This window comes from Oculina patagonica, chromosome 6 (genome assembly GCF_052425735.1).
Source record: "Oculina patagonica isolate OP01 chromosome 6, crgOcupat, whole genome shotgun sequence".
Lineage (NCBI taxonomy): Eukaryota > Metazoa > Cnidaria > Anthozoa > Scleractinia > Oculinidae > Oculina > Oculina patagonica.
Genome location: NC_135763.1, coordinates 19,220,715 through 19,234,172, shown reverse-complemented (window position 1 = coordinate 19,234,172; position 13,458 = coordinate 19,220,715). Strand labels below are relative to the sequence as shown.

The 13,458-nt window shown below is 32.9% G+C and overlaps 1 long non-coding RNA gene across 2 annotated transcripts in view; it reads left to right on the top strand.

Moving 5' to 3' along the window:
• Positions 1–13,458, top strand: part of LOC144657558 (uncharacterized) — a 29,072-nt gene that overhangs the window by 14,946 nt on the left and 668 nt on the right. The window contains exons 2-5 of one of the 2 annotated variants that reach the window (XR_013571572.1): positions 9,848–9,960; positions 11,066–11,155; positions 11,337–11,432; positions 12,995–13,038. This is a non-coding gene — a long non-coding RNA (uncharacterized LOC144657558). Of the gene's footprint in view, positions 1–9,695; positions 9,961–11,065; positions 11,156–11,336; positions 11,433–12,994; positions 13,039–13,458 lie in introns of those variants that run through there. The other variant, XR_013571571.1, reaches the window with a different exon arrangement.

Below are 13,458 nucleotides of genomic sequence, written 5' to 3'. Positions count from 1 at the left end.
CTCTACTGATGAATGATGCGTTACTTATCTTCTTATGTTCTTGTTTACTCTACAGATCTATGATGCGTTACTTAACTTATGTTATTGTTTGCTGTACTGATCTTTGATGGTAAGTTATCTTTCTATGTTATTATTTACTTGACTGATGAATGATGCGTTATCTATATTCCTATTTTATTGTTTACTTGACTGATGAATGATTCGTTATCTATCTTCCTATGTTATTGTTTGAATGATGCGTTACTTATCTTCTTATGTTCTTGTTTTTTCTACAGATCTATGATGCGTTCCTTAACTTCTTATGTTTTTGTTTGCTGTACTCATCTTTTATGGTAAGTTATCTTCTTATGTTATTGTATACTTGACTGATGAATGATGCGTTACTTATCTTCCTATGTTATTGTTTACTTGACTGATGAATAATGCGTTACTTATCTTCCTATGTTATTGTTTGAATGATGCGTTATTTATCTCCTTATGTTATTGTTTACTTGACTGATGAATGATGCGTTACTTATCTTCTTATGTTATTGTTTGAATGATGCGTTATTTTTCTTCTTATGTTATTGTTTACTTGACTGATGAATGATTCGTTACTTATCTTCCTATGTTATTGTTTGAATGATGCGTTATTTATCTTGTTATGTTATTGTTTACTCTACTGATGAATGATGCGTTACTTGTCTTCTTATGTTCTTGTTACACTTACTCTTCAGATCTATGATGCGTTACTTAATTTCTTATGTTGTTGTTTGCTGTACTGATCTTTGATGGTAAGCTATCTTTCTATGTTATTGTTTACTTGACTGATGAATGATGCGTTACTTATCTTCCTATGTTATTGTTTACTTGACTGATGAATGATGCGTTACTTATCTTCCTATGTTATTGTTTACTTGACTGATGAATGATGCGTTATCTATATTCCTATTTTATTGTTTACTTGACTGATGAATGATTCGTTAGTTATCTTCCTATGCTATTGTTTGAATGATGCGTTACTTATCTTCTTATGTTCTTTTTTACTCTACAGATCTATGATGCGTTCCTAAACTTCTTATGTTATTGTTTGCTGTACTGATCTTTAATGGTAAGTTATCTTCTTATGTTATTGTATACGTGACTGATGAATGATGCGTTACTTATCTTCTTATGTTATTGTTTGCTCTACTGATGAATGATGCGTTATTTATCTTCCTATGTTATTGATTACTCTACAGATCTATGACGCGTTACTTATCTTTTTATAACATTGTTAACACTACACATCTTTGATGGTAAGTTATGTTCCTATGTTATGGTTTACTTGACTGATGAATAATGGGTTATTCATCTTCCTATGTTATTGATTACTCTACTGATGAATGATGCGTTACTTATCTTCCTATGTTATTGTTTACTCCACAGATAAATAATGCGTTACTTATCTTCTTATGTCATTGTTAACTCTACAGATCTTTGATGGTAAGTTATCTTCTTATGTTATTGTTTACTCTACTGATGAATGATGCGTTACTTATCTTCTTATGTTAATGTTTACTTGGCTGATGAATGATGCGTTATCTATCTTCCAATGTTATTGGTTACTTAACTGATGAATGATGCGTTAGTTATCTTCCTATGGTATTGTATGACTGATGAGTTACTTATCTTCTTATGTTCTTGTTTACTCTACAGATTTATGACGCGTTACTTAACTTCTTATGTTATTGTTTGCTGTACTGATCTTTGATTGTAAGTTATCTTTCTATGTTATTATTTACTTGACTGATGAATGATGCGTTATCTATATTCCTATTTTATTGTTTACTTGACTGATGAATGATGCGTTACTTATCTTCCTATGTTATTGTTTGAATAATTCGTTACTTATCTTCTTATGTTCTTGTTTACTCTACAGATCTATGATGCGTTGCTTAACTTCTTATGTTATTGTTTGCTCAACTGATCTTGATGGTAAGTTATCTTCTTATGTTATTGTATACGTGACTGATGAATGATGCGTTACTTATCTTCTTATGTTATTGTTTGCTCTACTGATCTTGATGGTAATTTATCTTCCTATGTTATTGTTTACTTGACTGATGAATGATGCGTAACTTATCTTCCCATGTTATTGTTTACTCTACTGATGAATGATGCGTTACTTATCTTCTTATGTTATTGTTTACTTGACTGATGAATGATGTGTTATCTATCTTCCTATGTTATTGTTTCCTTAACTTATGATGAATGATGCGTTACTTATCTTCTTATGTTCTTGTTTACTCTACAGATCTATGATGCGTTACTTAATTTCTTATGTTTTGTTTGCTGTACTGATCTTTGATGGTAAGTTATCTTCTTATGTTATTGTTTACTTGACTGATGAATGATGCGTTACTTATTTTCTTATATTATTGTTTACTTGACTGATGAATGATGCGTTAATTATCTTCCTATGTTATTGTTTGAATGATGCGTTACTTATCTTCTTATGTTATTGTTTACTCTACAGATCTATGATGCGTTACTTATCTTGTTATATTCTTGTTTACTCTACAGATCTTAATATAATGATGTGTAACTTATCTTCTTATTTCATTTTTAACTCTACAGATCTTTGATGGTAAGTTATGTACCTTTGTTATTGTTTGCTTGACTGATGAATGATTCGTTATCTATCTTCCCATGTTATTGTTTACTTGACTGATGAATGATGCGTTACTTATCTTCCTATGTTATAGATTACTCTACAGATCTATGATGCGTTACTTAACTTCTTATGTTATTGTTTGCTGTACTGATCTTTGATGGTAAATTATCTTTCTATGTTATTATTCACTTGACTGATGAATGATGCGTTATCTATATTCCTATTTTATTGTTTACTTGACTGATGAATGATGCGTTACTTATCTTCCTATGTTATTGTTTGAATGATGCGTTACTTATCTTCTTATGTTCTTGTTTACTCTACAGATCTATGACGCGTTACTTAGCTTCTTATGTTATTGTTTGCTGTACTGATCTTTGATGGTAAGTTATCTTCTTATGTTATTGTATTCTTGACTCATGATTAATGCGTTACTTATCTTCTTATGTTATTGTTTGCTCTACTGATCTTGATGTTAATTTATCTTCTTATGTTATTGTTTACTTGAGTGATGAATGATGCGTTACTTATCTTCCTATGTTATAGTTTACTCTACTGATGAATGATGCGTTACTTATCTTCTTATGTTATTGTTTACTTGACTGATAAATGTGTTAACTATCTTCCTATGTTATTGTTTACTTAACTGATGAATGATGCGTTACTTATCTTCTTATATTTTTTTTTACTCTACAGATCTCTGATGCGTTACTTAATTTCTAATATGTTGTTGTTTGCTGTACGTACTGATCTTTGATGGTAAGCTGTCTTTCTATGTTATTGTTTACTTGACTGATGAAAGATGCGTTACTTATCTTCCTATGTTATAGATTACTCTACAGATCTATGATGCGTTACTTAACTTCTTATGTTATTGTTTGCTGTACTGATCTTTGATGGTAAATTATCTTTCTATGTTATTATTCACTTGACTGATGAATGATGCGTTATCTATATTCTTATTTTATTGTTTACTTGACTGATGAATGATGCGTTACTTATCTTCCTATGTTATTGTTTGAATGATGCGTTACTTATCTTCTTATGTTCTTGTTTACTCTACAGATCTATGACGCGTTACTTAACTTCTTATGTTATTGTTTGCTGTACTGATCTTTGATGGTAAGTTATCTTCTTATGTTATTGTATACTTGACTCATGATTAATGCGTTACTTATCTTCTTATGTTATGGTTTGCTCTACTGATCTTGATGGTAATTTATCTTTTTATGTTATTGTTTACTTGAGTGATGAATGATGCGTTACTTATCTTCCTATGTTATTGTTTACTCTACTGATGAATGATGCGTTACTTATCTTCTTATTTTATTGTTCACTTGACTGATGAATGTGTTAACTATCTTCCTATGTTATTGTTTACTTAACTGATGAATGATGCGTTACTTATCTTCTTATATTCTTTTTTACTCTACAGATCTCTGATGCGTTACTTAATTTCTTATGTTGGTGTTTGCTGTACGTACTGATCTTTGATGGTAAGCTATCTTTCTATGTTCTTGTTTACTTGACTGATGAAAGATGCGTTACATATCTTCCTATGTTATTGTTTACTTGACTGATGAATGATGCGTTACTTATCTTCCTATGTTATTGTTTGAATGATGTCTTACTTATCTTCTTATGTTCTGGTTTACTCTACAGATCTATGATGCGTTACTTAACTTCTTATGTTATTGTTTGCTGTACTGATCTTTGATGGTAAGTTATCTTCTTATGTTATTGTATACTTGACTGATGAATGATGTGTTACTTATCTTCTTATGTTATTGTTTGTACTACTGATCTTGATGGTAATTTATCTTCCTATGTTATTGTTTACTTGACTGATCAATGATGCGTTACTTATCTTCCTATGTTATTGTTTACTCTACTGATGAATGATGCGTTACTTATCTTCTTATGTTATTGTTTACTTGAACTGATGAATGATGTGTTATCTATCTTAATTCCTATGTTATTGCTTCCACTTAACTGATGAATGATGCATTACTTATCTTCCTATGTTATTGTTTGAATGATGTGTTACTTATCTTCTTGTTATAGATTACTCTACAGATCTATGATGCGCTTCTTCTTATTTTTGTTTCTCTGTCTTTGTGGTTTTCTTTCTGTTCACTACTGTGCCTTATTTATCGTTTATTCTACAGATGAATGATTCGCGTTACTTAACTTCTTATGTTATTGTTTGCTGTACTGATTTTTGATGGTAAGTTATCTTCTTATGTTATTGTTTACTTGACTGATGAATGATGCGTTACTTATCTTCTTATATTATTTTTTTCTCCACTGATCTTGATGGTAATTTATCTTTCTATGTTGTTGTTTACTTGACTGATGAATGATGCGTTACTTATCTTCTTATGTTATTGATTGCTGTACCGATATTTGATGCTAATTTATCTTCCTATTTTATTCTTTATTTGACTGATGAATGATGCGTTATTTATCTTCTTATGTTATTGTTTGCTGTACCGATATTTGATGCTAAGTTATCTTCCTATGTTATTGTTTACTTGACTGATGAATGATGCGTTACTTATCTTCCTACGTTATTATTTACTCTACTGATGAATGATGCGTTACATATCTTCTTCTGTTATTGTTTACTTGACTGATGAATGATGCTTTATCTATCTTCCTATGATATTGTTTACTTAACTAATGAATGATGCGTTACTTATCTTCCTATGTTATTGTTTGAATGATGCGTTACTTATGTTCTTATGTTCTTGTTTACTCTACAGATGTATGATTCGTTACTTAACTTCTTATGTTATTGTTTGCTGTACTGATCTTTGATGGTAAGTTATATTTCTATGTTATTATTTATCTGACTGATGAATGATGCGTTATCTATGTTCCTACTTTATTGTTTACTTGACTTATGAATGATGCGTTACTTATCTTCTTATGTTCTTGTTTACTCTACTGATCTATGATGCGTTATCTCACTTCTTATGTTATTGTTTGCTTTACTGATCTTTGATGGTAAGTTATCTTCTTATGTTATTGTTTACTTGATTGATGAATGATGCGTTACTTATCTTCTTATATTATTGTTTACTAATGACTGATAAATGATGCGTTGCTTATCTTCTTATTTTATTGTTTACTTGACTGATGAATGATGCGTTAATTATCTTCCTATGTTATTGTTTGAATGATGCGTTACTTATCTTCCTATGTTATTGTTTGAATGATGAGTTACTTATCTTCTTATGTTCTTGTTTACTCTACAGATCTATGATGCGTTACTTATCTTGTTATATTCTTGTTTACTCTACAGATCTTAATATAATGATGCGTTACTTATCTTCTTATTTCATTTTTAACTCTAAAGATCCTTTGATGGTTAGTTATGTTCCTTTGTTATTGTTTACTTGACTGATGAATGATTCGTTATCTATCTTCCTATGTTATTGTTTACTTAACTGATGAATGATGTGTTACCTATCTTCCTATGTTATTGCTTGAATGATGCGTTACTTATCTTCTTATGTTCTTGCTTACTCTACAGATCTATGATGCGTTACTTAACTTCTTAAGTTATTGTTTGCTGTACTGATCTTTGATAGTAAGTTATCTTCTTATGTTAATGTTTACTTGACTGATGAATAACGCATTACTTATCTTTTTATATTATTGTTTGCTTTACTGATCATGATGGTAATTTATCTTCCTATGTTATTGTTTATTTGAGTGATGAATGATGCGTTACTTATCTTCTTATGTTATTGTTTGCTCTACTGATCTTGATGGTAATTTATCTTCCTATGTTATTGTTTTCTTGACTGACGAATGATGCGTTACTTATCTTCCTATGTTATTGTTTACTCTACTGATGAATGATGCGTTACTTATCTTCTTATGTTCTTGTTTACTCTACAGATCTATGACGCGTTACTTAACTTCTTATGTTATTGTTTGCTGTACTGATCTTTGATGGTAAGTTATCTTCTTAAGTTATTGTATACTTGACTGATGAATGATGTGTTACTTATCTTCTTATGTTATTTTTTGCTCTACTGATCTTGATGGTAATTTATCTTCCTATGTTATTGTTTACTTGACCGATGAATGATGCGTTACTTATCTTCCTATGTTATTGTTTACTCTACTGATGAATGATGCGTTACTTATCTTCTTATGTTATTGTTTACTTGACTGATGAATGATGTGTTATCTATCTTCCTACGTTATTGTTTACTTGACTGATGAATGATGCGTTACTTATCTTCCTAGGTTATTGTTTACTTGACTGATGAATGATGCGTTACTTATCTTCCTATGTTATTGTTTGAATGATGCGTTACTTATCTTCTTATATTCTTGTTTACTCTAAAGATCTATGATTCGTTACTTAACTTCTTATGTTATTGTTTGCTGTACTGATCTTTTATGGTAAGTTATATTTCTATGTTATTATTTACCTGACTGATGAATGATGCGTTATCTATGTTCCTATTTTATTGTTTACTTGACTTATGAATGATGCGTTACTTATCTTCTTATGTTCTTGTTTACTCTACTGATCTATGATGCGTTATCTAACTTCTTATGTTATTGTTTGCTGTACTGATCTTTGATGGTAAGTTATCTTCTTATGTTATTGTTTACTTGATTGATGAATGATGCGTTACTTATCTTCTTATATTATTGTTTACTTGACTGATGAATGATGCGTTACTTATCTTCTTATGTTATTGTTTACTTGACTGATGAATGATGCGTTAATTATCTTGCTATGTTATTGTTTGAATGATGCGTTACTTATCTTCCTATGTTCTTGTTTACTCTACAGATCTTAATATAATGATGTGTTACTTATCTTCTTATTTTATTTTTAACTCTAAAGATCTTTGATGGTTAGTTATGTTCCTTTGTTATTGTTTACTTGACTGATGAATGATTCGTTATTTAGCTTCCTATGTTATTGTTTACTTAACTGATGAATGATGTGTTACTTATCTTCCTATGTTATTGCTTGAATGATGAGTTACTTATCTTCTTATGTTCTTGGTTACTCTACAGATCTATGATGCGTTACTTATCTTCTTATGTTCTTGTTTACTCTACAGATCTATGACGCGTTACTTAACTTCTTATGTTATTGTTTGCTGTACTGATCTTTGATGGTAAGTTATCTTCTTAAGTTAATGTTTACTTGACTGATGAATAATGTGTTACTTATCTTCTTATGTTATTTTTTGCTCTACTGATCATGATGGTAATTTATCTTGCTATGTTATTGTTTATTTGAGTGATGAATGATGCGTTACTTATCTTCTTATGTTATTGTTTACTTGACTGATGAATGATGCGTTAATTATCGTCCTATGTTATTGTTTGAATGATTCGTTACTTATCTATGTTATTGTTTGCTCTACTGATTTTTGATGGTAAGTTATCTTTCTATGTTATTGTTTACTTGACTGATGAATGATGCGTTTCTTATCTCCATATGTTATTGTTTGAATGATGTGTTACTTATCTTGTTATGTTCTTCTTTACTCTACAGATCTATGATGGTAAGTGATGTTCGTATGTTATTGTTTACTTGACTGATGAATGATGCGTTACTTATCTTCCTATGTCATTGTTTACTCTAGTGATGAATGATGCGTTACTTAACTTCTTATGTTATTGTTTGCTGTACTGATCTTTGATGGTAAGTTATCTTTTTATGTTATTATTTACTCTACTGATGAATGATGCGTTTATTATCTTCTTATGTTATTATTCGCCCTACTGATTTTTCATGGTAAGTAATCGTCTTATGTTCTTGTTTACTCTACAGATCTATGATGCGTTACTTAACTTCTTATGTTATTGTTTGCTGTACTGATCTTTGATGGTAAGCTTATCTTTCTATGTTATTGTTTATTTGACTGATGAATGATTCGTTACTTATCTTCTTATATTATTGTGTGCACTACTGATCTTGATGGTAATTTATCTTCCTATGTTATTGTTTACTTGACTGATGAATGATGCGTTACTTGTCTTCTTATGTTATTGTTTACTTGACTGATGAATGATGCGTTACTTATCTTCCTTAATGTTATTGTTTGAATGATGCGTTACTTATCTTCCTATGTTATTGTTTGAATGATGCGTTACTTATCTTGTTATGTTCATGTTTACTCTACAGATCTATGATGCGTTACTTAACTTCTTATGTTATTGTTTGCTGTACTGATCTTTGATGGTAAGTTATCTTCTTATGTTATTGTATACTTGACTGATGAATGATGCGTTACTTATCTTGTTATGTTCTTGTTTACTCTACAGATCTATGATGCGTTACTTAACTTCTTATGTTATTGTTTGCTGTACTGATCTTTGATGGTAAGTTATCTTCTTATGTTATTGTTTACTTGACTGATGAATGATGGGTTTCTAACTTCTTATGTTATTGTTTTTTGTACTGATCTTTGATGGTAAGTTATCTTCTTATGTTATTGTTTACTTGACTGATGAATGATGCGTTATCTATCTTCCTATGTTATTGTTTACTTCACTGATGAATGATGCGTTAATTATCTTCCTATGTTATTGTTTACTTAACTGATGAATGATGCGTTACTTATCTTCCTATGTTATTGTTTACTTAACTGATGAATGATGCGTTACTTATCTTCTTAAGTCATTGCTTGCTCTACTGATGAATGATGCGTTACTTATCTTCTTATGTTATTTTTTACTTGACTGATGAATGATGCGTTATTTATCTTCCTATGTTATTGTTTACTTAACTGATGAATAATGCGTTACTTATCTTCTTATGTTATTGTTTGCTCTACTGATGAAATAGAGGATATTACATGGTTGCGCGGGGATATGAAATTTATCTTCGAGTGTTCAAATCGATATCGTGTGAGCCGTACGTGATACAAGGCCGTCATGCGATACTTGTTTGCATCGATCGTCTGGTGATATCGTATTCTGACAATGGGCGCCTGGGGCGAAAATTGATGTCTGCGGATGTCGCATAAGGGTATGAATACGATATCACCAGACCAGACAATCTGTAAACAAGTATCGCATGACGGCGTTGTATCACGTACGGCTCACACGATCGCTTTGAAAAGCTTTTGAAAGTCGTTTTGCACGGTAGAGGTTTTGAATTGCGGACAAACTTGACTCCTCTGTGCCCTGTGATTGAATTTGTGGTTTTGTGCGTTCACACAGCTCATCACAGCTTGTAAACCTAAAAAGAAGAGAGGACCCGGGCCCGACTAGAGTCTCTTGAGGCCACAGTACAAATGGTAGCTGACCAGCAGTCATATTCAAGATGGCGGACGGTAAGTTACGAAAATTCCAATATTCTTTGATCGTCGGAGACCCAGGGGCAGTTAGTGGGGGCGGGGAAAAGTCTATACGGGCGAAAAAAAAAATCGGCGAAGAAAAGTCAAGAACGTTCTTGACTTTTCTTCGCCGATTTTTTTTTTCGCCCGTATTAAATAGACTTTTCCCCGCCCCCACTATAACTGCCCCTGGGTCTCCGAGGATGATATTCTTTTTTAAGTTTACTACATACATGTTCAGTTTGCTTACCCGCTTTTTTGAAAATAACACCGAATTGAATTAGTTATCCTTTCTTGTCAGTTTTTTTAAAATTAATTCAAGTTTTCTCTCCGGGAATAAGGTTGATAAATGCCCATATATCTGCGTATATGTTGCATTTCCTCTTTGCCTGAGAATTTCAATTCAAAACAAAACAGTAAACAAACCGTTGAGACTGCGCAGTACGGACTGGAATTCATCTTTAAGGGCCCATTTACATGGAAAGAGGATGATCCTAGCACAAGGATCATCCTCCTTTCATGTAAAATGGAATGATCCTAGTGCTAGGATCATCCTAGTACTAGGATCATCTGACCGCCATATGTTTTCAGCTTTCAGTTTACATGTGAAGGGTTGCATTTGGCCCTAACGCTAGGATCATCCTAGCGCTAGGACCATCCTATCTGAGATGAGGGATGATCCTACCGCTAGGATGATCCTAGCGTTAGGGCCAAATGGAGGATGATCCATGTGCTAGGATCATCCTCTTTCCATGTAAATGGGCCCTCAGATAGGATGGTCCTAGTGCTAGGATGATCCTAGCGTTAGGGCCAAATACAACCATTCACATGTAAACTGAAAGCTGAAATCCTAGTACTAGGATGATCCTAGCACTAGGATCATTCCATTTTACATGAAAGGAGGATCATCCTCTTTCCATGTAAATGGGCCCCTAGACTATAAGGACTAAAGAAATAGGGATATTTGCTTGAATTTAAAGTTGTAAAATCGATTTGTGTCTAATTTTTGTCTACGAATAGCGCATGTGTTGTTTCAGCAAAACAACATGGATCTGGATCCGGATAGGTTAAGACCTGCTTTGTGTTTTCTTTGTTCTTTTAGATTAAGATACTGGAAGTTGACTTGTGCCGGCCAAGTATTTGAAGAATGATGAATGTGGAGGGAAAAGACATAACAGCAGTGTTCTTCTGGGTGAGTCATAATTTAAAATTAAAATAGAATTATAGTATTGAGAGTAACGGGTGTATTTGATTTTACAACTTATGGCAAGCTGTGGTTTATGTTTTTAGAGCTTGCCTATTGTATTGCCTAAGTTTGCTTTTTATAATGATACATTTCTACTGATAGTTTAACTTTTTTATTTGGGTTTCAGTGTACACAGGCAAGGACTTGCTGTTATATCAACTGATTCCTTGCTAAATAGCGGAGAAGATACTGTGGTGTGAAGATAAAGGTCCTAAGAAAAATGGTATTTACCCAAATCTGTGTTATTTTTCAAATTTATGGGTGAGAGAGCGCCCATTTGGAGCCACGAAGTCGCGACTTACTAGGGGGGCTGGGGGCATGCCCCCCCCCCCCCCCGAAAAATTTTGAAAATTTAAGTACTCTGAAATGCAATCTGGTGCAATCTGGACGCTTAAATGTGGCAAATGCCAGGATTCCATATTGAACAAGAAATATTGAATATTAAACAAAATGCAGCTGTGGTCAAAGAAGTAACGAGAACGTCATAAAACAATAGGTTTAATTAGCAAATCTGCACGTGCATCATGCATTTTCGTACATTTCTTTGCCGTTCTCTGCAAAACAAAAACGTCAAATGACCAAATTCAAGGTTTAAAAGAGAACGGTTTTGGGTCTCGAGAGCGAGTTGTGATATTTATTGCTCTTGTAAATACGCCTTTCAACAAGTCTACACTAAGTCGTGAATCGTTCAAATACAACTTAAAAAAAATTATTATACCGTCCGAACGACTTGTAAGCCCGTGCTTATTTGCTTAAAGGCAGGTACACGCCTGCTTGTTTTTACAGGAAAAGTACTTGGGAGCTTGTTATCAGACTTTTTACTGTACTGTAGTGGCGAAGTGATCACATGATGTATGATCTGAACAAAACTTTTAGTCCTATCAGGCCAGTTTGAAAGAGCTCTCTGAATGCTGCCTCCTGCTTGGGCAGAAAAAGTCCCTTTTACTCCCTTAGTATTATTTTGTCCAATGCCTAATCTGCCTTATATTATACCCTACACATGAAATTCAATATTGCAGCAAAACAACCTAGAGCATTTAGCAATGGCCAACTGCAAAGCCAAAGCAAAGGATTCACTTTTCATATTCCGAAGATAATAATTGTCATCCCTTTAGCAAAACACCCGCAGCGTATGAGCTTTTATACTTACTGTAAGATTTTCGCTCATCGATTACGTCATCAGCGTGCTCCATCGGGATTTTAAGCACGCTAATACGTATACTGAATTTGATTGCGCGGCTCTGCTAGCTATGTTATAATGGCCTTTGGATGTTTTTGACAAAACAATTTTATATTTAATACTGGTATTATTTACAAGTAGTATGTTGTTATCAGTGCTTGCCTATACCGTAACATTCCGGTTAAAGGCCCTCCCCCCCCCCCATCCCCTCCCGCTTAGAAGCCCCGCCGGTTATATAAGGTCCATCTACCTGGTAAAAAAATACATCCGATTATAACCCCCCCCCCCCCCCCCTAGATAAAAGCCCCCCTCCATCAGATGGCAGTACTGAACAAGGCTAAATGTTGCTTTATTATATATTTCTATCAACACTCCCATGGCTGATTTTAAAACGTTTTTTTATTCCGCTTATTAGCCCTCTTGGATATAAGCCCCTTCCGCTTATAAGCCCACACATAACCCCTTGCAAAGTTGTATAATCTGACCAGGGCATATAACCGGAATTTTATGGTATTGCCTAAGTTTGTATTTTCTAATATGCTTCATCTTTACTGACCAAATGACTTGCTGTGTCAATACATTAAAGTAAGTTCCTTGCGAAATAGCAGAGATAATGCTGTGGTGTGAAGATGAGGACCTAAGAAATATGGTATTTATTACAATCTGTTACTTCTAAAGTTATTCTACTTGTTTTTAAGATCAAGGACCTGGGAGCTTATTTTGGGAATTTAAAGAGTATTAGAGTAGGGAAGTGATCACATGATGTTTGGTCTGTCAGACCAAACATCATGTGATCACTCCGAGAGACCTAACGCAACATTAATTTTTGTCTTATCTTACACCTGGGGTGGGGACTACTATATGAAAGGGGTGGGGATTATTGTGGGAACTTTTGAAAAGAACCCCTAAAGGGAGATCAATCTGGGTTTGGCTCAAGCTTTTTTGACCCCTAAAAGATACCAAAAAACTAAGAACACAATATATAAAAAATACCAAAATTCCGAAATTTACACCCCTTAGTTAAAAAAAATAAAAAACAGTCTTAGTCACATTTTTTCAATGAAAGTGA